Raw genomic sequence first — 27,902 nt, 5'->3', positions numbered from 1 at the left:
GCCATTAAAAGGTAATTTACCACCTTCACAAGTGCAGTCTCAGTGCTATGATGGGGTCTAAAACCAGACTGAAGCATTTCGTACACATTGTTTGTCTTCAGGGAGGCAGTGAGTTGCTGCGCAACATATTTTCACATTTTTTTTGAGAGGAATGGAAGATTCGATATAGGCCGATAGTTTTTTATATTTTCTGGTTCAAGGTGTGGCTTTTTCAAGAGAGGCTTTATTACTGCCACTTTTAGTGAGTTTGGTACACATCCGGTGGATAGAGAGCCATTTTTTTATGTTCAACATAGGAGGGCCAAGCACAGGAAGCAGCTCTTTCAGTAGTTTCGTTGGAATAGGGTCCAGTGTGCAGCTCAAAGGTTTAGAGGCCATGATTATTTTCGTTATTGTGTCAAGAGATATAGTACTAAAACACTTGAGTGTCTCTCTTGATCCTAGGTCCTGGCAGAGTTGTGCAGACTCAGGACAGTATATTAGAACTGAGGGTATGGACATCTTCTGAGTGAGAAAGGGGAATGCAGTAAGTTTACATTCTGTCAGAAGATGTTTTTGTTAGATATCAGGTTTCCTATGGAGAGGATAAGGGCCACAGTCTGGTTCCAGTCAACAGGACAGCTGTGAGTTGGGGAGGAGTGAGGCATTTGAGCCGGGTTGTGTCAGATGAAGTGAGAAAGAACAGGCATCACTAAAGTCCTGTCTAGCAACAGATATGTATTGGCTGTCCAGAAGTGTAAGGAGGAGACTCAGCATAGGAGGAAGGTATACATTTATGTGCTTGTGTAAATATGTTTTTGTCTTTGCAGCTGTTTGACCCATTGGGGGAAAAACTTGGTTTGAGCATTGACTAATTGTCTGTTGGTTTTTCACTCTGTCAGAACGTAACAGACTAAACTTAAAACAAAACATGACTTTTAGCCCTGAAGTCAATGTGTAGTTATCGGTCACATTGACAAAACTCCAAAATGCTTTGTAACTCCTGGACAAAACTTTACTTTTAATCTTAGGGAAGCATATGCATAAATTAAGGATGTACCGTTCTCCTCAGATCTCAGCCATCCTGAGGCGTCCTAATCTGTGCCCTAGTACTTCTGGCTGTGCTTTTAGCTCTCAGCAGTACACTATGTCACTCAGTAAAGACCTACAGTCTGGTGAATGACTCCGGTCTAAAAAGCCAATATCACTATTCACAATAGGAGCCGTGCCAGAAGATGTGACACCCTGACAGTGTTTCATTACAGTGGGAAGATGGGAAGATGATAAGCATTGGCCAAACTATACAGAGAGATACTGTAGCCACTGTAAGCTTTACTGTGTTGTTGTACTTCTCTTTTGAAATGTGTAAAACCTATTCAGGCTTTTTTTTACATGGACCACATCATGACCAACATAATTCTTTACAAAATGAAGTGGAAAAATATTTAACCTTTCATTGAGCAGAAATATACAGCAGGGTTGCCTTCACTTAGAATAGACAACATAGAAACGCTACAAAATAGTGTCTTTATGCACAACTCACCCTGTGCTGTTGAGGTAGTTCTGTCCTTGGCTGCAGCTCCTTGATACAACAGCTGGGTTGAACCAGAACGCTGGTAGACAGTTCCCTTCTCTACGCCGTTCATAGCCATAATCACTATAACAAATCACATACAGAATGTGATCAACATCAACACTTTACCTCTACCTACTGTATATGTACAGTGTCTTGCAAAAGTATTCACCGCTCTTGTCGGTTTTCCTATTTTGTTGCATTACAACCTGTAATTTAAATTGATTTTATTTGGATTTCATGTAAATGAACATACACAAAATAGTCCAAATTGGTGAAGTGAAATGAAAAAAACGACTTGTTCAAAAAAAAAAGTAAAACCATTCTAAACGGAGAACTGGCGCGTGGATATTTATTCACCCCCTTTGCTACGAAGCCCCTAAATAGGATATGGTGCAACCAATTACCTTCAGAAGTCACATAATTAGTTAACTTCTTATGGCTGCAGGGGGCGTTACTGAGTAGCCAGCTAAATCGTGCCCATTTCAAACGGCCTCGTACTCAATTCTTGCTCGTACAATATGCATATTATTGTTATTATTGGATAGAAAACACTCTCTAGTTTCTATAGCCGTTTGAATTATGTCTCTGAGTGAAACAGAACTCATTCTACAGCACTTTTCCTCCCAGTGAGTGAGTTTTCAGAAATCTTGGCCTCTGGTTCCAGATCAGTTTTAAAGCCGCTGTAAATCCTATGAGGATACAAACACTGCCCACGCCTTCCTCTAGATGTCAGTAAGTGGTGACAATTTCAATGGAGTCGATTGCGCAATCATGGCCTCTATAAATCACCAAATACCGGAAGTAGCGTTCTTTTGGACTCTGCGCTCAACGCAAGTGGGACATCTGACTGACCTTTTTCCAAGCCTTGGTTTAGCCAGTAATATAGCGCCGGTCATGTTTTTAGTCGTAATAGGTGTTAAAAACATCATAAGGTAGTTAATTTAAACCGTTTTATAGCAATTTATATCCGTTTAGTGCGATTTTGAGGCATTTCTATGTGATACTCTTTGAAGCGCTGGGCACGTTTCGGGGTCCCGGTCGAACGTTAGTGGGCATTTCGACGGACAGAGGGCATCGTTCGACCAAAAGAAAATTAGACCCAAGAAAGGATACATTGCCCAAGATTCTGATGGAAGATCACCTCATAGTAAGAAATATTTAAGATGATAAATCGTTGTTCTGTCGAAAAATTTTAAGTGCATATTCCGCCATTTTGTTTGGTATAGCTTCGCTTGGCGAACCCTGTATTGCACAGTAAGGATTATTTTAGAAATGTAATTCAGCGATTGCATTAAGAACTAATTTGTCTTTCGATAGCTGTCCAACTTATATTTTTTTAGTCAAGTTTATGAATAGATATCCATGAGACAAGATCACTGTGAAAGATGGCGACCGACATTTTCAGGCTAGTTTTGCTAGTATTGTACGTTTGCATATGTGGTATGCTAATATAACGATTTATTGTGTTTTCGCTGTAAAACACTTAGAACATCTGAAATATTGTCTGAATTCACAAGATCTGTGTCTTTCCATTGCTATGTGCTGTGTATTTTTAAGAAATGTTTTATGATGAGTAAATTGGTAATACCCGTTGCTCTGTGTATTTATTCTAGTCGAGTTGTGATGGTGGGTGCAATTGTAAACTATGATTTATACCTGAAATATGCACATTTTTCTAACAAAACCTATCCTATACAATAAATATGTTATCAGACTGTCATCTGATGAGGTTTTTTCTTGGTTAGTGGCTATCAATATCTTAGTTTAGCCGAATTGGTGATAGCTACTGGTGGAGAGAAAAAATGGTGGACAAAGAAAAATGGTGTCTTTTGCTAACATGGTTAGCTAATAGATTTACATATTTTGTCTTCCCTGTAAAACATTTTAAAAATCTGAAATGGTGGCTTTATTCACAAGATCTGTATCTTTCATTTGGTGTCTTGGACTTGTGATTTAATGATATTTAGATGCTACTATTTAATTGTGACGCTATGCTAGCGATGCTAATCAGTGTGGGGGGGGTGGGGGGATGTTGTCATAGGTGTACTGGCGTCGGGCTGCAGCCATAACAGGTTAAATAAAGTCCACCTGTTTGCAATCTAAGTGTCACATTATCTGTCACATGATCTCAGTATATATACAACTGTTCTGAAAGGCCCCAGAGTCTGCAACACCACTAAGCAAGGGGCACCACCAAGCAAGTGGCACCATGAAGACCAATGAGCTCTCCAAACATGTCAGCGACAAAGTTGTGTAGAAGTACAGATGGGTTAGAAAAAAATATCAGAAACTTTGAACATCACACGAGCACGATTTAAATCCATTATTAAAGAAGGGAAAGAATATGGCACTACAACAAACCTGCCAAGAGAGGGCCAGCCACCAAAACTCCCGGTCCAGGCAAGGAGGGCAATAATCGGAGAGGTAACAAAGAGACCAAAGATAACCGTGAAGGAGCTGCAAAGCTCCACAGCGGAGATTATAGTATCTGTCCATAGGACCACTTTAAGCCGTACACTCCACAGAGCTGGGCTTAACGGAAGAGTGTCCAGAAAAAAGCAAATGCTCAAAACTTCAATTGGATAGGGGGCAGCATTTTCATGTTTGGATGAAAAGCATGCCCAGAGTAAACTGCCTCCTACTCAGTCCCAGATGCTAATATATGCATAGTATTAGTAGTATTGGATAGAAAACACTCTGACGTTTCTAAAACTGTTTGAATGATGTCTGTGAGTATAACAAAACTCATATGGCAGGCAAAAACCTGAGAAATAATCCAAACAGGAAGCGGGAAATCTGAGGTTTGTAGTATTTAAACTCAGCCCCATTGAATATACAGTGGGATATGGGTAATGTTGCACTTCCAAAGGTTCCACTAGACAGGTTAACTTCTTGGAACTATAGGGGGTGCTGTTCCGCATTAGCATATTTGTGTCTCCAAATTAAACTGCCTCGTGCTAAATTCTTGATCGTACAATATGCATATTATTGTTATTATTGGATAGAAAACACCTTCTAGTTTCTATAGAAGTTGAAATTTTGTCTCTGAGTGGTACAGAACAATTTCTACAGCACTTTTCATGACAGGGTTCAGATTTCAAAATTTTTTACCTCTGATCTGGGGTCTGTTTTTAAGGCGACAGTGAATGCTATGAAGAAACCGACACTGCCTACGTCTTCCTCTGGGTGTCTGTACGTCATCACGCTTTCAATGGAATCGATGGGATATTCACAGCCATTATAAAAGACCAAAATGTATAGAGACCGCCCTTTCTCGTCGTGCGCCTGAAGCGTGAAGGACATCGGACCTGCCTCGTTCCAAATCGTTTTCTAACCAGCAATATTTCTCCGGTCATGTTTTTACTCGTTATAGGTGTTAAAAACATCATAATGTAGTTAATTTGAACCGTTTTATAGCAATTTATATCCGTTTAGTGCGATTTTGAGGAATTTATTTGTTGTGCACTCTGAAACTTTGGACACGTTTTGGGGTGTCGGTCGTTGGTGGTGGACATTTCGAAGGACAGAGGACATCTATCGACCAAAAGACGTTTATAACATAGAAAGGATACATTGCCCAAGAATCTGATGGAAGAACAGCTCAAAGTAAGCAATATTTAATATGATAAATCGTGTTTCTGTCGAAATATTTTAAACGCATATTTCGCCATTTTGTTTGGTATAGCTTCACTTGGCGAACCCTGTATTGAAAAGTAAGGATAATTTTAAAAATGTAAATCAGCGGTTGCATTAAGAACTAATTTGTCTTTCGATTCCTGTAAACCCTGTATTTTTTAGTCAAGTATATGATTAGCTATTAATTAAACTAGATCACTCTGAAAGATGGCGACCGACATTTTCAGGCTTGTTTTGCTACTATTTTCATTGTGTAACCACGGTTTTGTATGGCTAAATATGCACCTTTTCGAACAAACTGTATATGTATATTGTAAAATGATGTTACAGGAGTGTCATCGGAAGAATTCTGAGAAGGTTAGTGAAAAAATTAATATCTTTTGGCGATGTTGACTTTTATCGCTCACTTTGGCTAGAATCAATGCTGGGCTGCTATGTGCTATGTGCTATGCTAATATAACGATTTATTGTGTTTTCGCTGTAAGACACTTAGAAAATCTGAAATATTGTCTGTATTCACAGGATCTGTGTCTTTCGATTAGTGTATGCTGTGTATTTTTACGAAATGTTTGATGATTAGTAGTTAGGTAAACACGTTGCTCATTGTAATTATTCTAGTCCATTTGTGACGGTGGGTGCAATTGTAACCTATGCCATCTACCTGAAATATGCACTTTTTTCTAACAAAACCTATCCCATACCATAAATATGTTATCAGACTGTCATCTGATGAGTTTTTTTCTTGGTTAGGGGCTATAAATATCTTAGTTTAGCCGAATTGGTGATAGCTACTGGTGTTGGTGGACAAATAAAAGATGGTGGATTATGCTAATGTGTTTTTAGCTAATAGATTTACATCTTTACATATTTTGTCTTCCCTGTAAAACATTTTAAAAATCTGAAATGGTGGCTTTATTCACAAGATCTGTATCTTTCATCTGGTGTCTTGGACTTGTGATTTAATGATATTTAGATGCTACTATCTACTTGTGAAGCTATGCTAGCTATGCTAATCAGTGTGTGGGGGGGTGGGGGGGATCCCGGATCCGGGTTAGGTACTCTGTAGAGGTTAAAGAAAAAAAGAAACAAACGCGTTTGGTGTTCGCCAAAAGGCATTTGGGAGACTCCTCAAACATATGGAAGAAGGTACTCTGGTCAGATGAGAGTAAAATGTAGCTTTTTTTTGGCCATCAAAGAAAACGTTATGACTGACACAAACCCAACACCTCCATCACCCCGAGAACACCAACCCCACAGTGAAGCACGGTGGTGGCAGCCTCATGCTTTGGGGATGGTTTTCATCGGCAGGGACTGCGAAACTGTTCAGACATGAAGGAATGATGAACTGAGCTAAATACAGGGAAATTCTTGAGGGAAACCTGTTTCAGTCTTCCAGAGATTTGAGACTGGGATGTAGGTTCACCTTCCAGCAGGACAATGACCCTAAGCACACTGCTAAAGCAACACTCGAGTGGTTTAAGGGGAAACATTTAAATGTCTTGGAATGGCCTAGTCAAAGCCCAGACCTCAATCCAATTGAGAATCTGTAGTAAGACTTTTGCTGTACACCAGCGGAACACATCCAACTTGAAGGAGCTGGAGCAGTTTTTCCTTGAAGAATGGGCAAATATCCCAGTGGCTAGATGTGCTAAGCTTATAGAGACATATCCCAAGAGACTTGCAGCTGTAATTGCTGCAAAAGGTGGCTCTACAAAGTATTGACTTTGGGGGGGTGAATAGTTATGCACGCTCAAGTTTTCTATTTTCTTGTATAATTTCTTGTTTGTTTCACACAAAAAAATATGTTTCATCTTCAAAGTGCATGTTGTGTAAATCAAATGATACAAAAAACCCTTTTAATTCCAGGCAACAAAATAGGAAAAATGCCATGTGGGTGATTACTTTCGCAAGGCAACTGTATATACAGTATACCTCAATTACCGCATACCTCTGCACATCAACTCGGTACTGGTACCCTGTGTATGTAGAAAAGTTTGTATTTATATTATTTTTCTCTCTGCAATGTTGGGAAGTGCCTGTAAGTAAGCATTTCACTGTTAGTCTACACCTGCTGTTTTTTGAAGCATGTGATATATACAATTAGATTTGATTTTGATCCAAAGGACATACAGTATTACTGTGTTATGTTACAGCTTATTTTTCCTATCCTCTCAGCATGATACATATAATATATACACTGCTCAAAAAAATAAAGGGAACACTTAAACAACACAATGTAACTCCAAGTCAATCACACTTCTGTGAAATCAAACTGTCCACTTAGGAAGCAACACTGATTGACAATAAATTTCACATGCTGTTGTGCAAATGGAATAGACAAAAGGTGGAAATTATAGGCAATTAGCAAGACACCCCCCAAAACAGGAGTGATTCTGCAGGTGGTGACCACAGACCACTTCTCAGTTCCTATGCTTCCTGGCTGATGTTTTGGTCACTTTTGAATGCTGGCAGTGCTCTCACTCTAGTGGTAGCATGAGACGGAGTCTACAACCCACACAAGTGGCTCAGGTAGTGCAGTTCATCCAGGATGGCACATCAATGCGAACTGTGGCAAAAAGCTTTGCTGTGTCTGTCAGCGTAGTGTCCAGACCATGCAGGCGCTACCAGGAGACAGGCCAGTACATCAGGAGACGTGGAGGAGGCCGTAGGAGGGCAACAACCCAGCAGCAGCACCGCTACCTCCGCCTTTGTGCAAGGAGGTGCACTGCCAGCGCCCTGCAAAATGACCTCCAGCAGGCCACAAATGTGCATTGTGTTGTTTAAGTGTTCCATTTATTATTTTGAGCAGTGTATTTTTTGCATGTCAACGCATCATTATTATACATTGATTGGGCTGCAGTTGACAAATGCTCCAGATCAGCAGAGGTAGGAAGACTGAGCCCTGGGGGACTCCATGTCAACACAGGCAGCCAGGTCAGGGATGGCTGACTTCCACCGGCTGATGTTAGCTACCTCCCAAACACAAAGTGATTTACATCGGGCAAAGCTGGTCAGGCAGGTGCCCATTATAATGATGATGCTGTCAATGATTTAACAATTAATTACCTAGCCAGAATTAACAGGAAGAAACAATGAGGGTACAGTGTCCAGTTAAGGGCTTTACAGCACCACTGAATCACAGCTTTGGTAATGCATTGGTTAAATTTTTTTTCCAGTAAGTCAAACAAAAGTATGGTGTCCAGTTCAGTACATTATAGTCATGCATACTCCCAGGGTGTTTTGGTTACATATTAATACTAGTCTCTCCTCACTTATTATTAGTATAATATATCAAGTGTTATATCTATGTATACACACTGAACAAAAATATAAACACATGTAAAGTGTTGGTCCCATGTTTCATGAGCTGAAATAAAAGATCCCAGAAATGTTCCACACACACAAACGCTTATTTCGCTTAAATTTTGTGCACAAAGTTGTTTACATCCCTGTTAGTGGGCATTTCTCCTTTGCCAAGATAATCCATCCACCTGACAGGTGTGACATATCAATAAGTTAATTAAACAGCATGATCATTACACAGATGCACCTTGTGATGTGGACAATAAAAGGCCACTCTAAAATGTGCAGTTTTGTCACACAACACAATGCCACAGATGTCTCACGTTTTGAGGGAGTGTACAATTGGCATGCTCACTGCAGGAATGTCCACCAGATCTGTTGCCAGAGAATTTAACGTTCATTTCTCTACCCACCTCCAAAGTCGTTTTAGAGAATTTGGTAGTACGTCCAATCGGCCTCACAACTGCAGACCGTGTATGTCGTCGTGTGGGCAAGAGGTTTGCTTATGTCAACGTTGTGAACAGCGTGCCCCATAGTGGCTGTGGGGTTGTGGTATGGGCAGGGATATGCTACAAACAACAATCACAATTGCATTTTATCTATGGCAATTTGAATACACAGAAATACCGACAAGATCCTGAGGCACATTGTGAGGCCCATTTTTTTTAAAGGTATCTGTGACCAAAAGATGCATATCTGTATACCCAGTCAAGTGAAATCCATAGACTAGGGCCTCATTTATTTATTTAAATTGACTGATATCCTCACTTGAACTGTTGCTCATGTTGCATTTATATTTCTGTTCAGTATATAACCTCTGGTTTCAGTCCAGTCACTGTCCCACTTTGTAATCAACCCGTGGACCTTTTGTTCACAGCACAACAGAACAACAGGCAGGTGCATTATCATCCTCTAACACAATACACAATCAGTAAACATTTCAACCCTTGACGTTTGTGTACACTTCAAAGTCAATTAAAAGTGTTTTTGTTATTCACTCTGAAAATTGAAGTTTCTCAACGAGATAGTTAAAAAAAATGCATTTCACTATCTCTATCACCAGCTGTAGAGCAAGAGAGAGAGAGAGAAAGAGAGAGAGAAAGAGATAGCAAGAGAGAGAGAGAGGGAACGAGAGAGAGAGCGAGAGAGACAGAGAGAGAGACATGTCATGCCATGTGGTCAGGAAGTTTGTGAAATGTATCATATAATAATTTCTGTCCCAAAATAATTAAAAACAACTATCACAGGAGACTAATGGATTGTAATTAAAACTCATAAAGTTTGACCTGAAACCGCTGGCATTTACATAGAAATGTGTCATTGCTTTTCTCTTCCCTGCCTTTAGAAGATAAAAACAACAGCAACCTACAGTCCTATTAACATCCTTCATCCTCTCTACGTTGTTATAAACATAGCAAAACGAGCTCAGCAGAGAGACAGACGTTAGGAGAAAATTGCATTAAATGATCCCCAAACATATTTGATAATTGAAGCGCTGACACCGAAAATGAACCAAATGAATGGGATCCTGAAATAGTGTAATACATCCTAAATTGGCTTAAATGGGACAACATACACACAGCATCATACAAAATGTCTCTCTCTTTTATGGACAATGAAACTTCTGTTGATCTAGTCATGTTAAGATTTGAGATGAAAGGACATGATTTCATGTGTTCTATTTTACTGCAATTGTGAGTTATTATACTAGTATACTATAATTACCATTCAAACTCGTGGGCCCGACAGATACACAACTCAGCCGAGAAGACTTTGGCATAGTCTTTTCCCATAATGCAATAGTTTCCTGGTCTGCGTTTCATATAGATCTGTTTCTGTCCCAGAACATACTGACAGTACTGACATTCTGTAATCCCATGCGTTCACTATATAGATTAATATCCTGTATGTGTTTCACACACGGCTTGCCCTGTGAAACACATACAGGATATTAATCCATATAGTGAACGCACATGGGATAACAGTATGTCATTTTCAAATGTCAAATTAGCATAGAACAGCAAGTCAAACCATTCTTATTTTAACCTATTGAGTTTATTGGAACTACCCAAACACTGTAAGTACACTGCATCTACCTTGTGAAAACATTGTTACCCTGAGTAAAATGGGGGAGGGTCATGCTTTTTCCATTTCAGTCAGGGGGAGGGTTTAGTATTTTTGTATTTAGTCCAGGGGAGTATCAGGAATTTTGTATTGATTAAATGCCAATTTGCTCAGGTTTGAGAATTAGTTGCTTATTATAGTATCTCGATATGTGCCCGATGATGCCCCTCATCACTGATTCTCTGTTGGACGCACAATATCAAGTGCGCCTAGTGTTGCCTCAATAAAATGATCCATAGACAACGCTACAGTGCCTTCGGAAAGTATTCAGACCCCTTGACTTTTTACACATTTTGTTACGTTACAGCCTTATTCTAAAATGGATTAAATATAAAAATATATCAGCAATCTGCACACAATACCCTATAATGACGAAGTGAAAATGAGATTTTTGAAATGTTTGCAAATGTATAAAAAAACTAAAACAGAAATACCTTATTTACATAAGTATTCAGACCCTTTGCCATGAGACTCGAAACTGAGCTCAGGTGCATCCTGTTTCCATTGATCATCCTTGAGAGTTTCTACACCTTCATTGGAGTCCACCTGTGGTAAATTCAATTGATTGGACATGATTTGGAAAGGCACACACCTGTCTATATAAGGTCCCACAGTTGACAGTGCATGTCAGAGCAAAAACCAAGCCTTGAGGTCAAAGGAATTGCCCGTAGAGCTCCGAGACAGGATTGTGACTAGGCACAGATCTGGGGAAGGGTAGCAAAAATTGTCTGCAGCATTGAAGATACACAAGCGAGTCCAGGCTCTATCGCAGCCGGCCGTGACCGGGAGACCCATGGGGCGGCGCACAATTGGCCCAGCGTCTTCCGGGTTAGAGGATGATTTGGTCGACAGGGATGTCCTTGTCCTATCGTGCACTAGCGACTCCTGTGGCGGGCCGGGCGCAGTGCACGCAGACACGATCGCCAAGTGAATGCTGTTTCCTCCGACACATTGGTGCGGCTGTCCTCAGGATAAAGTGGGCATTGTGTCAAGAAGCAGCGCGGCTTGGTTGGGTTGTGTTTCGGAGGACGCACGGCCCTCGACCTTCGTCTCTCCCAAGTCCGTACGGGAGTTGCAGTGATGAGACTGTGACTACCAATTGGAGAAAAAGTGGTAAATTAAAAAAAATAAACAAAACAAAAAAAGATTCACAAGAACAGTGGCCTCCATCATTCTTAAATGAAATACATTTTGAACAACTTCCCAGCCAAACGGTGTAACATCTGCTTCCAACTCACACTCTCAAACACGTAGATCCCCAAAACGCAGCTCACTTTCAAGACCACTTTCCAGCTCACACTCTGAAACACATAGATTCCACGGTTGCAGCTCACTCTCCAGATCCCAATCACCTGAATTCTGATCACCTGTTCACACACCCGTATGTCATTATCACATACATTTAGTTCAGTTCTTTGCACCCCATCATTGTGAGGTATTGTTTGTTTTGTGACACACTTCTATTCGAAGTGCTGTTTTTCCCGTAATTTACTCCTCCCGTGTATGTTGAAACCAGCTGTCTCCCATCGTGTTCATTACAACAGGGGAGAAGGGCCTTGGTCAAAAGAGGTGACCAACAACCCGAAGATCACTCTGACAGAGCTCTGGAGTTCCTCTGTAGAGATGGGAGAACCTTCCAGAAGGACAAACATGTCTGCAGCACTCCACCAACCAGGCCTTTATGGGAGAGTGGCCAGACGGAAGCCATTCCTCAGTAAAAGGCACATGACAGCCCACTTGGAGTTTGCCAAAAGGTACCTAAAGGCTCTCAGACCATGAGATAAAAGATTATCTGGTCTGATGAAACCACGATTGAACTCTTTGGTCTGGAGGAAACGTGGAACCCTCCCTAGAGTGAAGCATGGTGGTGGAAGCACCATGCCATGGGGATGTTTTTCAGCTGCAGGGACTGGGAGACTAGTCAGGATTGAGGAAAAGATTAACAGAGAAAAGTACAGAGAGATCCTTGATGAAAACCTGCTCCAGAGTGCTCAGGACCTCAGACTGGGGGCGAAGTTTCACCTTCAAACAGGATAACGACCCTAAGCACACAGACAACACAGGAGTGGCTTCGGGACAAGTCTCTGAATGTCCTTGAGTGACCCAGCCAGAGCCCGGACTTGAACCCGATCAACATCTCCGGAGAGACCTGAAAATAGCTGTGCAGCAACACTCCTCATCCAACCTTACAGAGGTTGAGCGTATTTAAAAAAACATTTACTAGGCAAGTCAGTTAAGAACAAATTAATTTACAATGACTGCTGGGGCAATTGTGTGCCATCCTATAAGACTCCAAATTACAGCCAGATGTGATTAAGCCTGGATTCAAACCAGGTACTGCAGTGACGTCTCTTGTATTGAGATGCAGAGTCTTAGAACACTGCGGCACTCGGGAGCCCATTCTCTGCAGAGAAGAATGGGAGAAACTCCAGAAAACAGGTGTGCCAACCGTGTAGCGTCATACCCAAGAAGACTCAATGTTGTAATCGCTGCCAAAGGTGCTTCAACAAAGTACTGAATAAAGTGTCTGAATACTTATGTAAATGTGATATATATATTTTTTTGCATTTAATAAAGTTGCAAACATGACTAAAAACCTGTTTTTGCTTCATCATTATGGGGTATTGTGTGTAGATTGAAAAAAAAAGAATAAGCCTGTAACGTAACAAAAAAAAGTCATGCGGGCTGAATACTTTCCGAAGGCACCGTATACAGTATGCTATAGGCATAAGCTATACAAATAGGATGCAAGGAGAAGCAAAGGTCAAAGTTATATTTAGAAGAAAATGTATTTCCTTCCCAAGTTTTTGTGCTGTTGGAATGGTGTATATAAAACGAAGTTACACTGCATTACACACTGCAATGGACAGGCATTTCCAATCATGAGCCCTGCCCTGCTCTTGCTGATGTAAACCCTTTTGTGGTGCCTAACAGATGACTGTGCTGTGTACGATGGCAGTTTAGGAAGCGAATCAAAGGCTTCTTCTGGATTTTTTATTTGTCCCTTAAAACTTCTCTAGAGTAGGGGGCAGCATTCTTAATTTTGGATGAAAAGTATGCCCAAAATAAACTGCCTGCTACTCGGGCCCAGAAGATATGATATGCATATAATTGGTAGATCTGGATAGAAAACACTCTAAAGTTTCTAAAACTGTTAAAATAGTGTCTGTGAGTATAACAGAACAGATTTGGCAGGTGAAAACCTGTGAAAAATCCATTCAGGAAGTAGTTTTGTTTTAAGTTTTGTAGATTTCTATTCAATGCCGTTACAGTATCCATTGACTTAGGTCTCAAATTGCAGTTTCTATGCCTTCCACTAGATGTAAACAGTCTTTAGAAATAGTTTCAGGCTTGTATTCTGAAAAATGTGGGAGTAAGAGCAGTCTGAATGAGTGGACCCTGCCGTGTCACAGAGCTTTTTCATGTGCGCGACCGAGAGAGTGCCTTTCATGTTTACCTTTTATATTGACAACGTTATTGTCCGGTTGAAATATTATCGATTATTTAGGCTAAAAACAACCTGAGGATTGAATATAAACATCGTTTGACATGTTTCTATAATTTTTACGGATACAATTAGGATTTTTTGTCTGCCTGTTGTGACTGCGTTTGAGCCTGTGGAATACTGAAGAAAACGTGCGAACAAAACAGAGGCTTTTGGATATAAAGAGAGACTTTATCGACCAAAAGGAACATTTATTGAGTAAATTAATGTCTTCTGGGTGCAACCATATGAAGATCATCAAAGGTAAGGGATTCATTTTATCTCTATTTCTGACTTGTGTAACTCTTCTACTTGGCTGGTTACTGTTTGTAATGATTTGTCTGCTGGGCTATGTTCTCAAATAATCGTAAGGTATGCTTTCGCCGTAAAACATTTTTTAAATTTGACACCGTGGCTGGATTCACAAGAAGTTAATCTTTAAACCTATGTAAAATATGTTTTGTTTTCTGAATTTTTATAATGAGTATTTCTGTATTTGAATTTGGCGCACTGCAAACTCACTGGATGTTGGCCAGGTGGGACACTAGCGTCCCACATACCCTAGAGAGTTAAAAAAAAAGATTGTGAGAGAGTGAAGATGAAAAGGAAGACTGGAGGTGAGCTTGCTACTGGTATAATTGAATCTATTTATCAGACTTATTGACCTTACAATAAGTCATATTCAAGTAATTTACATAACTTACATTACTATGACGCAGCAGCAGTTTAATTTGACTTTAGGCTACTAACAACAAGAGGGCTTTGTGTCGTTGCCTATTTCTTCCTATTCAAGAAATAAGATACCTGTTTGACAGATTAAATTATAGTCTACTATCCATAGACGGTGTCAGTCAAGTCCTTCAGTCACCATACACTCCTTAAATATCTGTGTCTTGGTGTATTAAGTTAAAACCAGGGCTCAAATTGAGGGGGTATGTTGGCGAAATGGCGAAAATCATGTTAACTTGTTATTTTGGGGAAAAAGATTTATGAAGCTGATTATATAAAGTGATCTATAGACACTTAAGTCTGCAATTATTTATGCTAGAAACAAGCTTTGAAATCCCAGGTAAAGACGTGACTCCAATGCATATGGGATATATTTGGCTTGTCTCTATTTTATTAATTTATTTTACCTTTATTTAACTAGGCAAGTCACTTAAGAACAAATTCTTATTTTCAATGACAGCCTAGGAACAGTGGGTTAACTGCTTTGTTCATGGGCAGAACGAATGATTTGTAACTTGTCAGCTCGGGGATTCGAACTTGCATCCTTTCAGTTACTAGTCCAACGCCCTAACCACTAGGCTACCTGCCACATATGACATTCAGAGGCTGTGCTACAACCTTCTATAGCCGAGGGGAAAAAATGGACTTGGCAAGTAATGTGTGATTCTGTCACTATCAATTAACGTTCAACATTTCAACAGGCTGTTGAACAACATACTCAATCTAAAATCAGTCAGGAGCAAGCCAGGTAGCCTAAGAAGGAACAATAATGTATTATTATTATTTCCAGGTTATAGCCTGCCATTTAAGAAATCAATTGTGAAATATTTGTGACACGCTACAGGTTGGCAGGAGCGCTCAGCACTAACAACAGCACTTCAACAACATGCTTCTACATTTTTGCATTTAGGCAGTATAATACTTTTTTTTGAAAACTTAGAATTCAATATAAACACCAGTTTGGCCAGTCTTTGTTTGAGGATCATGTTGTGAGCTATGCATGCATAGTTTGCTGTTATATTCCCATGCCCTAATCAGAGTCAACACAAATCTTTTTTTGTAACAACAATATCATGTAAAAAAAATAGAAAATGATAAGTGCATATATGCCTGCGTGATGATATGGGACTGCTGTGTTAATCAACAAACTGTAAAAATGTAGCTACATTTTTACAGTTGATGGACATATTTAGCACTGTTCCAAAACTTAGACTATCCTCTTTTTTAACAATAGCCTGTATAGATTCATGCAGTTCTTTTATCATAGTGAATATCTTTCCCCCCCTACTCTTCTCCACAATGGTCTGTGAATCCACAACCTTCTGGCTACTTTGTCATGTAATGCTTACAAAACAAAGAACAGTTTCTAAAACTGCATTTATAAGGCTCTGGTCTGTCCTAGGAGTGAGGGTAAATAGTAGTCAGGCTCTCTGCTATCCACTTTATGTTTTAATTATTATTTTGAGTACAGGGAGACTTTTTTTGCGTTTCTCCAGGTATTGCTCATTATAGATAACGTACAGTCCCCAACTACCATGTAAATACATTGGCATTAATCGGGACACATTAATAAGTTGGACCGACTTCCTTTTGAAGAGATCTTACCTTGTTGTGAAGGTGCCACATCTGATAGTCTCCTTCTGTACATTTCCTGTTACAGATGGACTTGTAGTCTATCTTGATAAGCTGCCGCTTGGACCTATGCCTGAAGTGTCTTGAGAAACCAAAGTAAGATAACCTCACTCTTCTTTCATAACAAAAAACAACACAAACTATTCTCCATGGCAACTAGATGGATACACAATTTAATATAACTCAGCAAGTGTTGTCAGCGCTACAAGTTTTCACCAATTACCTTAAGTCTATGAGTAATGGAACCTTCCTCGTTAAATATGTCTATCAAATGGGGCATTCAGTCCTTAACTAACAGACTGACAACCCTTATGAATCTCCCATTTAGACGTCTGTTAATAAAGACGAGACATCAGCATTGGTTTAATTGAAATTCTATATTCTTTCCTCCCATCCCCTTATATCTTCTCTCAAAGAGGAACATGGTTCCCAAGAGAACAAGAAGGAGAGACATATAACATCATCCCTCCCCCTCCAATCTTCTGGGCTTTCCGCTAGATATTGGAACATTGCTGCGGGGGCTTGCTTCCATTCAGCCACACGAGCATTAGTGAGGTCGGGCATTGACGATGGGCGATTTGGCCTGGCTCGCAGTCTGCGTTCCAATTCATCCCTAGGGTGTTACATGGGGTTGAGGTCAGGGCTCTGTGCATGACAGTCAAGTTCTTCCACACTGATCATGACAAATCATTTATTTATGGACCGCGCTTTGTGCACGGGGTCATTTTCATGCTGAAACAGGAAAGGGCCTTCCCCAAACTGTTGCCACAAAGTTGGAAGCACAGAATTGTCTAGAATGTCATTGTATGCTGTAGTGTTAATATTTTCCTTCACTGGAAACAAGGGATTTCCCTTCACTGGAACTAAGGGAACTAGCCAGGACCATGAAAAACAGCCCCAGTACATTTTTCCTCCTCTACCAAACTTTACAGTTGGCACTATGCAATGGAGCAGGTAGAGTTCTCCTGACATCCGCCAAACACAGATAAGTCCATCGGACTGCCAGATGGTGAAGCGTAATTCTTCAGTCCAGAGAATATGTTTCCTCTGCTCCAGAGTCCAATGGCGGCGAGCTTTACACCACTCCAGCCGACGCTTGTCATTGCGAATGGTGATCTTAGGCTTGTGTGCAGCTGCTCGGCCATGGAAACACATTTCATCATGCTCCCGACGAACAGTTATTGTGCTGACATTGCTTCCAGAGGCAGTTTGGAACTCAGTTGTGAGTGTTGCAACTGAGGACATATGTGCTTCAGCACTCAGCGGTCCCGTTCTGTGAGCTCGTGCGACCTAAACTTTGCGAATGAGCCGTTGTTGCTAGACGTTTCCAATTCACAATAACAGCACTTACAGTTCACTAAGGCAGCTCTAGCAGCGCAGAAATTTGAAGAACTGACTTGCTGGAAAGTTGGCAAAACCATCCTATGATGGTTTCATGTTGAAAGTCACTGAGTTCTTCAATAAGGCCCTTCCACTGCCAATGTTTGTCTATGGAGATTGCATGGCTGTGTGCTCAATTTTATACACCTGTCAGCAACGGGTGTGGCTAAAATAGCCGAATTTGCTATTTTGAAAGGGTGCCCAAATACTTTGTATATATAGTATAATTCTGAGTAGGCTAATAGATCATAATGAATTAGGTTATACGGACCAGAGGGATCTGATCCTAGATCAGCATTACTATGCTGAATATAAGCCCAGATGCTCTCAATTACAGTGTGTCAACTGGGTTCATGGAAGATCAGTGGAGTGAATAGTCTCCAGAGACAGTCAGTCGCTGAATCTCAGGTTGGGTCTAATTGACTACAATTAACACATGTTCTGCTGAATAGAAGAAGAATAAAACAACAGACCTGCGTTCGACTATCAAAGCGTGGAGACAAACAACTTGAAGGGAAAACAACAACATCATAGGTCTTGAGTTTACTTAGTCTACAGTGAAGTGATGTAGAAGAAATAACACAACACACAAAACAAACCAGAATAGAATTGTTTCATGTTCTAACGACTACAAAACAGGGGCAGAGAGGTGTGGGAAGAAAAAATAAAAAATAGAAAAAGAGATTGGGCAACTTTCATCCTCCGGGCCTGTTCTCTATTGATTCTGACATCTCATCAACATCACTTCAGATGTGAGAACACTGTAGTACTGTGTGTTACAAGGTTGGGAACAACACTCAACAATGCACAGTCTTGCTCTAGGATGCAAGAAGCAGCAGCCCCCTTGTTGCAGCTTCCATCTAATCCTCCGTCAGTCAGCATGCCTTCATCTGGCTATAAACTCAGACAACAGACAAAGCATTGATACGCATCTATTAGGAGGATACCAGGGTCAGGAAATGTTTACTGTTACACTAGCTGAGAGAGAGAGAGAGAGAGAGAGAGAGAGAGAGAGAGAGAGAGAGAGAGAGAGAGAGAGAGAGAGAGAGAGAGAGAGAGAGAGAGAGAGAGAGAGAGAGAGAGAGAGAGAGAGAGAGAGAGAGAGAGAGAGAGAGAGAGAGAGAGAGAGAGAGAGAGAGAGAGAGAGAGAGAGAGAGAGAGAGAGAGAGAGAGAGAGAGAGAGAGAGAGAGAGAGAGAGAGAGAGAGAGAGAGAGAGAGACGATTGGTTCCTACAACATTTTCCTGGGTTCAAATAGTACTTGTTATACTTTAGCTGCCCGTTATTGAGCTTGCCTATCTTAATGGATCCAATGGAATCTGCCCAAAAGTGCAAACACCGCCCATCTGGCACTCCAGACAATTAAATGGCAAAAACAAATACTATTTCAACACTCGTCTGCTATGAAAGCTTCTACTGCGTTCCTTTAATCATCTAGGAGACACGACCAGGAAGGAAGGAATCCTCCACTCTTGACTGGTGCTAAAAGTGATTTCTAAATGTTTTCCTAAAGTGAGAGAAGAAGAAGAGATGTGGTTTCAGTTGAGTTGGTCTTCACTGAGGCAAAACGTGGGCGCTCCAATTTACAATATGATGGTCAGTGTTAAAGTACTAAAACGGGACTTTTAGTATATTTATTGCATACATTTGTGCTTTGCAAGATGTTCCAACCTTGAAAACGGCCTTTAATAATCAACAGATAAAGTGAAATAAAAAAAGTTTTCTTGACATCAATAGAAGTACTAACGTATTACAGTACCCAATTTACAGAGGTACAAACACTGATTTAGGTTAAACCTACTGTAAATGTCTGGTGGGGACAGTTGGTTGTTCTACAGCGACTAGGGCCCCACCTTTATCCGGAAACCAGACGTTGTGCTCCTCCTCGAATATATGAAAGAGGACTCGCATGCAATTCAATATAATAGAATATTTACATACCGTTTTTACCATATCTCTCTGAAAGTAATAAACTACAACAGTATACAACTGAATACTGAGAGTTTCAAAACACCTCATGATCAAAAGGCAGAGACAGCAGTACATATCCATAATACTTATCTCCAGACTACAATATACAGTTTTTTCCTTGATTAGAATGCCTTAGATTTTACCCCCAGATTCAGTACAAATTCACCTGTCTCCAGTTGTTACCAGCATCAGATGAGATGAACATTCCAACATTATTGTATGACAGCGCAGACCCAATATTCCCTGTGGTAGGAATACAGCAAAGCATGAGTTTTGAGCTGCATCATGTTTGTCAGGTTCACCAACTGATCTCTCTCTGCAGCAGCTAACTTGTGTGTGAGAGTGCAGGGGCGAGTGGTGAACTGGGCCAAAGCAGAGGGTTTTGTAGAGATACCCAACACACACACTCACACACAAACATAATAAATGATGTCGTGTGCTCTCAGTCTGCACTGGCCCACTTAAATAAACCGGGTGACTTTGCGTCACCAAAACCTAACGTCTGTGAGTAAGGACAACAGAAGTGTTATTGTGTGTCTCTGGACAGATTCAGTACATTTATACAGGCTCCCAGTGGCTTAGGGATCTCACAGATCTATTAAGAGATTAGAGGATAGGAGGAGGGGACAAACTATTGCTTTGGTGACAGAGCAAATATTGTTTGAGGACAGAGATCAAGAAAGCATATTCATGGATGTCGGTCGCTTTTGTTGTTGTTGCTAAGATACAATATTTTCCCACACGGTTGAAGATGAGTTGTTTATAGCAGGACCTGCAGATCCCTATCAATAATGTTAGGGATTGGATAATCATCATAATATTCACAGTCAAATGGAATTTCAGCACTGACCTGGAAAAGATAGACAGCTATTCTCCTTTTGTACCATTAACTAAATTGAATATATGTCTTTCTATTCAGCCACATTCATTTCCACATAAGTGGACAATAAAGTAGTCTAATCTAGTGTTATCTATCAAATGTTCATTCTGTATTCTCTCACCTGTGGCCACTATGATTCCCGGTGCTGAGGCCTTGGTTGATATGCTGCCTGACAAGTAGGGGTTTTCAGATGTCTGCAGTTGGAGATGGAGCGAACAGAAGGGCTGAGAAATGACAGACAGTCCATTATATTTGACGAAGCCATTATACACTGGTCAATCAAATCACCAGGGTTACATAGAACACTACAGGGTTGATCTTTAACGGTGCACAAAGCATTTGCTTTTTATTTCAAGAGAAGGTCCTTTAGATAAGGAAAATAAATCTGCTATGCTGTCTTTATCAGGCTTTCATCTCAGAAAGCCTGAAGATAGAGCTTTATAGAAGCCTTTTGATGCTGAAGTCTTCCAGCGACTTACATTTACACTAAATGCTAACAACAATGCTAACATAGGCAGTTAACTATACAACAAACCATATTTGGTCAACAAAACATGAATAAAACTAAACACAAAACCATGCTGAGCCTCCATAGTTTGTTGTAATTTTCGTTATCAGTCATTAATACAGTCACTAAGTGATGTCTCAGGGGCGAGCCGAGAACAAAGGACAATTATATCTGTTCACGGAGCGCCCCAAAAAAATGTAACTTTCATCTTTGTCAATTAATAGCGTGACATTGCTGTAAGGGCACCAATATTTCTCTACATGGTCATCCTTTACAGTCGCCTCATGTGGGATAAAAGGAAAGAAAGGGCACATAAATTAATAATAACTATAAATAATAAGGAGTTTGTACACAATTCATATCATAGTTTAAATGGGATTATGTAAAGTAAATCCATTTCAGTTAAAATGAGTAGGCAAACTCCCTTGAGTGTATGACGTAGCACGACTGTTATCATTGATGTACATAACTTGAAGGGAACTGAACACATATTCCTGGATTAAAATGAACTTTCAATAGAGATTCTTTTCTGGCTATGCTTTTTTAGTCCTGGAGTAGGCTTAATCTGGGTCTGGTAAGCACCTCAAAGAGTTAAGGCAGTCTTAGATCATGAATGATTACCACAGCGATGAGCCTTCCCTGTTAGCGTCAGTAAAGTATAACTCACCAGTATATTGTGGATATTGTTGCCAGCCAGGTCTGGCGCAGGGGCCTGCAGTAACCTCCAATCACGAGCATTGTTGTAGGTGATTTAGGTCTTCACCTTGTTGTCCAGCCGGCTGTTAGCGATCAGCGTGCCTTTGATACCTGCTACCTAGGGAGAAACAGAGAACAAGTTCTTAAACAGAGGCTAAAACTAGCCAATCCAACCACCAAACCACTTGACATGGTGTTTAATTCCTTTTCTTTTATCAAGCACTAAACAGTACCAAAAATACCCCCTGACAGACATAGCCGAAGCAAGTAGGGTTGCTGAGTGTCCTGCAGCACCCCCTGAAAAATTTGAATCAAAAATGAATTACAGTTGAAGTCGGAAGTTTACATACACTTAGGTTGGGGTCATCAAAACTTGTTTTTCAACCACTAGTTCACTGTATCACAATTCCAGTGGATCAGAAGTTTAAATACACTAAGTTGAATGTGCCTTTAAACAGCTTGGAAAATGCCAGAAAATTATGTCATGGCTTTAGAAGCTTCTGATAGGCTAATTGACATAATTTGAGTCAACTGGAGGTGTACCTGTGGATATATTTCAAGGCCTACTGTAACAGTCCTGACCTGTTTTATGTTGTTTTTTATGTGTTTATGGTCAGGGCATGTGTTTTGGGTGGGCAGTCTATGTTATCTGTTTTCTATGTTGGTTTTGGGTTACCTGGTATGGCTCTTGATTAGAGGCAGGTGGTTTGCGTTTTCCTCTAATTAAGAGTCATATTTAGGTAGGGCGTTCTCACTGTTTGTTTGTGGGTGATTGTCTCCTGTGTCAGTATGTATGTTCGTGCCACACGGGACTGTAGCGCTTGTTTGTTTCGTTTCGTTTCGATGTCGTCTGTTTCCTGTACGTGAGTTTATGTTTAGTTATGTAAGTTTATGTTCAGGTTTCGTCAACGTCGTTTTCTTGTTTTGTAGTTTTGAAAGTGTTTTGTTTTGTTTCGTGTTGCCATCGTATTTATAATAAAGATGGCTTATTTCCCAAAGCCTGCGTTTTGGTCTGAAGATCCTTCTCTCCTCACCTCATCCGAGGATGAGGAGAGCGACAGCTCTAACAGAATCACCCAACTACGCTAAGACCAAGCGGTATGGGAATGCTCTACGGAGCAACAAGGACTCCTGGACTTGGGAGGAGATCCTGGACGGTAGAGGACCTTGGGCTCAACCAGGGGAATATCGCCGTCCAAAGGAGGAGTTGGAAGCAGCGAAGGCTGAGAGGCGCTGGTATGAGGAGGCAGCGCGACGACGCGGTTGGGAGCCCGTGAGTCAGACCAAAAAATTTCTTGGGGGGGGGGCACACGAGGAGTGTGGCAAAGCCGGGTAGGATACCCGAGCCAACTCCCCGTGCTTACCGTGGAGGTAGAAGGCGTCGTACTGGTAAGACACCGTGTTATGCGGTAAAGCGCACGGTGTCCCCAGTACGCGTGCTTAGCCCAGTGCGGGCTATTCCACCTTGCCGCACTGGGAGGGCTAGGTTGGGCATCGAGCCGGATGTCATGAAGCCGGCCCAACGTATCTGGCCTCCAGTACGTCTCCTCGGGCCGGCGTACATGGCACCAGCCTTACAGGTGGTGTCCCCGGTTCGCCTGCATAGGCCAGTGCAGGCTATTCCACCTCGCCGCACTGGCAGCCCCCCGTACCAGGCTGTCTCTCCGGGTTCTCTCTCCTGCTGTTTCCTCCTCTCCAGCGCAGCCAGTGCCTAGACCACGCACCAGGCTGTCTCTCCTTCTCCTCCCTACAGAGCCATCCGTCTCCCCAGCGCCATCTGAGCCATTCGTCTCCCCAGCGTCATCTGAGCCATCCGTCTCCCCAGCGCCATCTGAGCCATCCGTCTCCCCAGCGCCATCTGAGCCATCCGTCTCCCCAGCGTCATCTGAGCCATCCGTCTCCCCAGCGCCGTCTGAGCCATCCGTCTGCCATGAGCCTGCAAAGCCGCCCGTCTGTCATGAGCCTGCAAAGCCGCCCGTCTGCCATGAGCCTACAGAGCCGTCCGCCAGACAGGAGCCGCTAGAGCCGCCCGCCAGACAGGAGCCGCTAGAGCCGCCCGCCAGACAGGATCTGCCAGAGCCGCCAACCAGACAGGATCTGCCAGAGCCGCCAACCAGACAGGATCTGCCAGAGCCGCCAACCAGACAGGATCTGCCAGAGCCGCCAACCAGACAGGATCTGCCAGAGCCGCCAACCAGACAGGATCTGCCAGAGCCGCCAACCAGACAGGATCTGCCAGAGCCGCCAGCGAGCCATGACCAGCCAGAGCCGTCCAGCCAAGACCAGCCAGAGCCGTCCAGCCAGGACCAGCCAGAGCCGTCCAGCCAGGACCAGCCAGAGCCGTCCAGCCAGGACCAGCCAGAGCCGTCCAGCCAGGACCTGCCAGAGCCGTCCAGCCAGGACCTGCCAGAGCCGTCCAGCCAGGACCTGCCAGAGCCGTCCAGCCAGGACCTGCCAGAGCCGTCCAGCCAGGACCTGCCAGAGCCGTCCAGCCAGGACCTGCCAGAGCCGTCCAGCCAGGACCTGCCAGAACCGTCCAGCCAGGACCTGCCAGAGCCGTCCAAACAGGACCTGCCAGAGTCCCTCAGCCAGGACCTGCCAGAGTCCTTCAGCCGGGATCTGCCCCTTGTCCCGGTGCTGCCCCTTGTCCCGGTGCTGCCCCTTGTCCCGGTGCTGCCCCTTGTCCCGGTGCTGCCCCTTGTCCCGGTGCTGCCCCTTGTCCCGGTGCTGCCCCTTGTCCCGGTGCTGCCCCTTATTCCGGTGCTGGTCCTTATCCTGGTGCTGCCCCTTGTTCCGGTGCTGCCCCTTGTCCCGGTGCTACCCCTTGTCCCGGTGCTGCCCCTTGTCCCGGTGCTGGCCGTTTATTTAGGGGAAGGTAGTTTTAGGGTGGTCATTGGGAGGGGTAGACAGAAGAGGGGAGTGACTATGGTGGTGTGGGGACAGCGTCCAGAGCCGGAGCCACCACCGTGATCAACTGCCCACCCAGACCCTCCCCTGGACTTTGTGCTGGTGCGCCCGGCGTTCGCACCTTGAGGGGGGGGTTCTGTAACAGTCCTGACCTGTTTTATGTTGTTTTTTATGTGTTTATGGTCAGGGCATGTGTTTTGGGTGGGCAGTCTATGTTATCTGTTTTCTATGTTGGTTTTGGGTTACCTGGTATGGCTCTTGATTAGAGGCAGGTGGTTTGCGTTTTCCTCTAATTAAGAGTCATATTTAGGTAGGGCGTTCTCACTGTTTGTTTGTGGGTGATTGTCTCCTGTGTCAGTATGTATGTTCGTGCCACACGGGACTGTAGCGCTTGTTTGTTTCGTTTCGTTTCGATGTCGTCTGTTTCCTGTACGTGAGTTTATGTTTAGTTATGTAAGTTTATGTTCAGGTTTCGTCAACGTCGTTTTCTTGTTTTGTAGTTTTGAAAGTGTTTTGTTTTGTTTCGTGTTGCCATCGTATTTATAATAAAGATGGCTTATTTCCCAAAGCCTGCGTTTTGGTCTGAAGATCCTTCTCTCCTCACCTCATCCGAGGATGAGGAGAGCGACAGCTCTAACACCTACCTTCAAACTCAGTGCCTCCTTGCCTGACATCATGGGGAAATCAAAAGAAATCAGCCAAGACCTCCACAAGTCTGGTTCATCCTTGGGAGCAATTTCCAAATGCCTGAAGGTACTACGTTTATCTGTACAAACAATAGTATGCAAGTATAAACACCATGGGACCACGCAGATGTAATACCGCTCAGGAAGGAGAGCCGTTCTGTCTCTTAGAGATGAACGTACTTTGCTGCGAAAAGTGCAAATCAATCCCAGAACAACAGCAAAGGACTTTGTGAAGATGCTGGAGGAAACAAGTACAAAAGTATCTATATCCACAGTAAAACGAGTCCCATATCGACATAACCTGAAACGCCACTCAGCAAGGAAGAAGCCACTGCTCCAAAACCGCCAAAGAAAAGCCAAACTACGGTTTGCAACTGCACCTGGGGACAAAATTCGTACTTTTTGGAGAAATGTCCTCTAGTCTGATGAAACAGAAATAGAACTGTTTGGCCATAATGACCATTGTTATGTTTGGAGGAGAAAGTGGGAGGCTTGTAAGCCAAAGAACACCATCCCAACTGTGAAGCACGTGGGGGGCAGCATCATGTTGTGTGGGTGCTTTGCTGCAGGAGGGACTGGTACACTTTACAAAATAGATGGCATCATGAGGAGAGAAAATTATGTGGATATATTGAAGCAACATCTTAAGACATCAGTCAGGAAGTTAACGCTTGGTCACAAATGGGTCTTCCAAATGGACAATGACCCCAAGCATACTTGCAAAGTTGTGGCAAAATGGCAACAAAGTCAAGGTATTGGAGTGGCCATCACAAAGCCCTGACCTCAATCCTATAGAAAATTTGTGGGCCGAACTGAAAAGGTGCGTGCGAGTAAGGAGGCCTATAAACCTGACTCAGTTACACTAGCTCTGTGAGGAGGAATGGGCCAAAATCCACCCAACTTATTGTGGGAAGCTTGTGGAAAACTACCCGAAACGTTGATCATTCTCTCTACTATTATTCTGACATTTCACATTCTTAAAATGAAGTGGGGATCCTAACTGACCTAAGACAGGACATTCTTACTGGGATGAAATGTATTTGGCTAAGGTTATTGTATACTTCCGACTTCAACTGTGTATTGAAAATGTAAGTAGTACACTGAGCCTTTACTAGTCCTGTATTAGCGGACCGATATGAAAATAAACTCTACTGCCCCCGTCGACAAAAAATTCTCAGCACCCCCAACCGCAGACATCTTCCCGCGGCTAGGCTGACTGACTGAGTCCCCATCAACTGCCCACCACTGATATGTAGAGAGAGAGAGAGCGGCTCCTCCACCTCTTACTATGATGATTGTTGGCATCAATGTCTCATTGACTATGAGAGTGATATCTAGTAATTTGTGTAGACCTATGTGTGGCTGTCATCCGGTAATATTACATATGGACCTAAAGGTAACTGCCAAAATAAAGGAAACACTTGAGTAAATGAGGGTTCTGGCGGCTCTTATGGTGTGGGGTACTTTTTCCTGGCATAGTTTAGGTCCACTCAACCCCTTAGAGGGCAAGGTAAATACCAATAAATACACAACCATTCTGAAGGATAAACTTCAACCTACGGTGAAGCATATCTATCCTGATGGGAGTGGTCTCTTATGGGACATTCTGGAGCGGCGCCTGAGACAGCGTTTTCCACCACCCTCAACAAAACACCAAATTATGGAATTTATTGTGAAATAATGGTTTGACATCCCTCGAATAGACTTCCTGACACTTTTAGAATCTATGCCAAGGTACATTGAAGCTGTTCTGGCTTGTGGTGGCCCAGCGACCTATTAAGATTCTTTACGTTGGTGTTTCCTTTATTTTGGCAGTTACCTGTATGCGTGCGTGTGGAAACATCTACGTAGGCAAAACAAACAACACAACAACTTTCAGCACAGTAGCACTAGTATGATGAACGACCACTGAGATACCAGACTTCCCTCAGTACGTGCACTCGGTCTCCCTGCAGACAGCCTTTTACAATCTCTCAATATGCATTAATGAAGATTTCTGCAATCTATTAGAAATATGGATCCACTGCTGAGTCAGGGGATCTGAGGCTCCAAATGGAGGGAGGGGTAAAGAATGTTGGCAAAAAGCTAATACACACACACACACACACACACACACACACACACACACACACACACACACACACACACACACACACACACACACACACACACACACACACACACACACACACACACCACTAGACTAACAGAAAGGAGCATAATCATCATGACCATTACATTACCTAAATCATCTAGCTAACCCTCCCTCCCTCCAGCCCTCTGTCTCTTCCTCCCTCCCTCCTACTGTATCAGTCACTCATTCAAAAGCTATTTATAGCTCTGAGTAAGTTGGGAATCAGGTAGTTCATCATTGGGCTGTCGTTGATTATCTTTTATTGTTATTTCATTGTG

The 27,902-nt window shown here is 42.5% G+C and overlaps 1 pseudogene; it reads right to left on the bottom strand.

Moving 5' to 3' along the window:
- Positions 1 to 27,902, bottom strand: part of LOC129835033 (VPS10 domain-containing receptor SorCS3-like) — a 69,587-nt pseudogene that overhangs the window by 8,746 nt on the left and 32,939 nt on the right.

The sequence above is a fragment of the Salvelinus fontinalis genome, chromosome 3 (assembly GCF_029448725.1).
Source record: "Salvelinus fontinalis isolate EN_2023a chromosome 3, ASM2944872v1, whole genome shotgun sequence".
In the NCBI taxonomy this organism is placed as follows: domain Eukaryota; kingdom Metazoa; phylum Chordata; class Actinopteri; order Salmoniformes; family Salmonidae; genus Salvelinus; species Salvelinus fontinalis.
The sequence above is the reverse complement of the archived record's forward strand: the minus strand, read 5'-3'. Positions and strand labels throughout refer to the sequence as shown.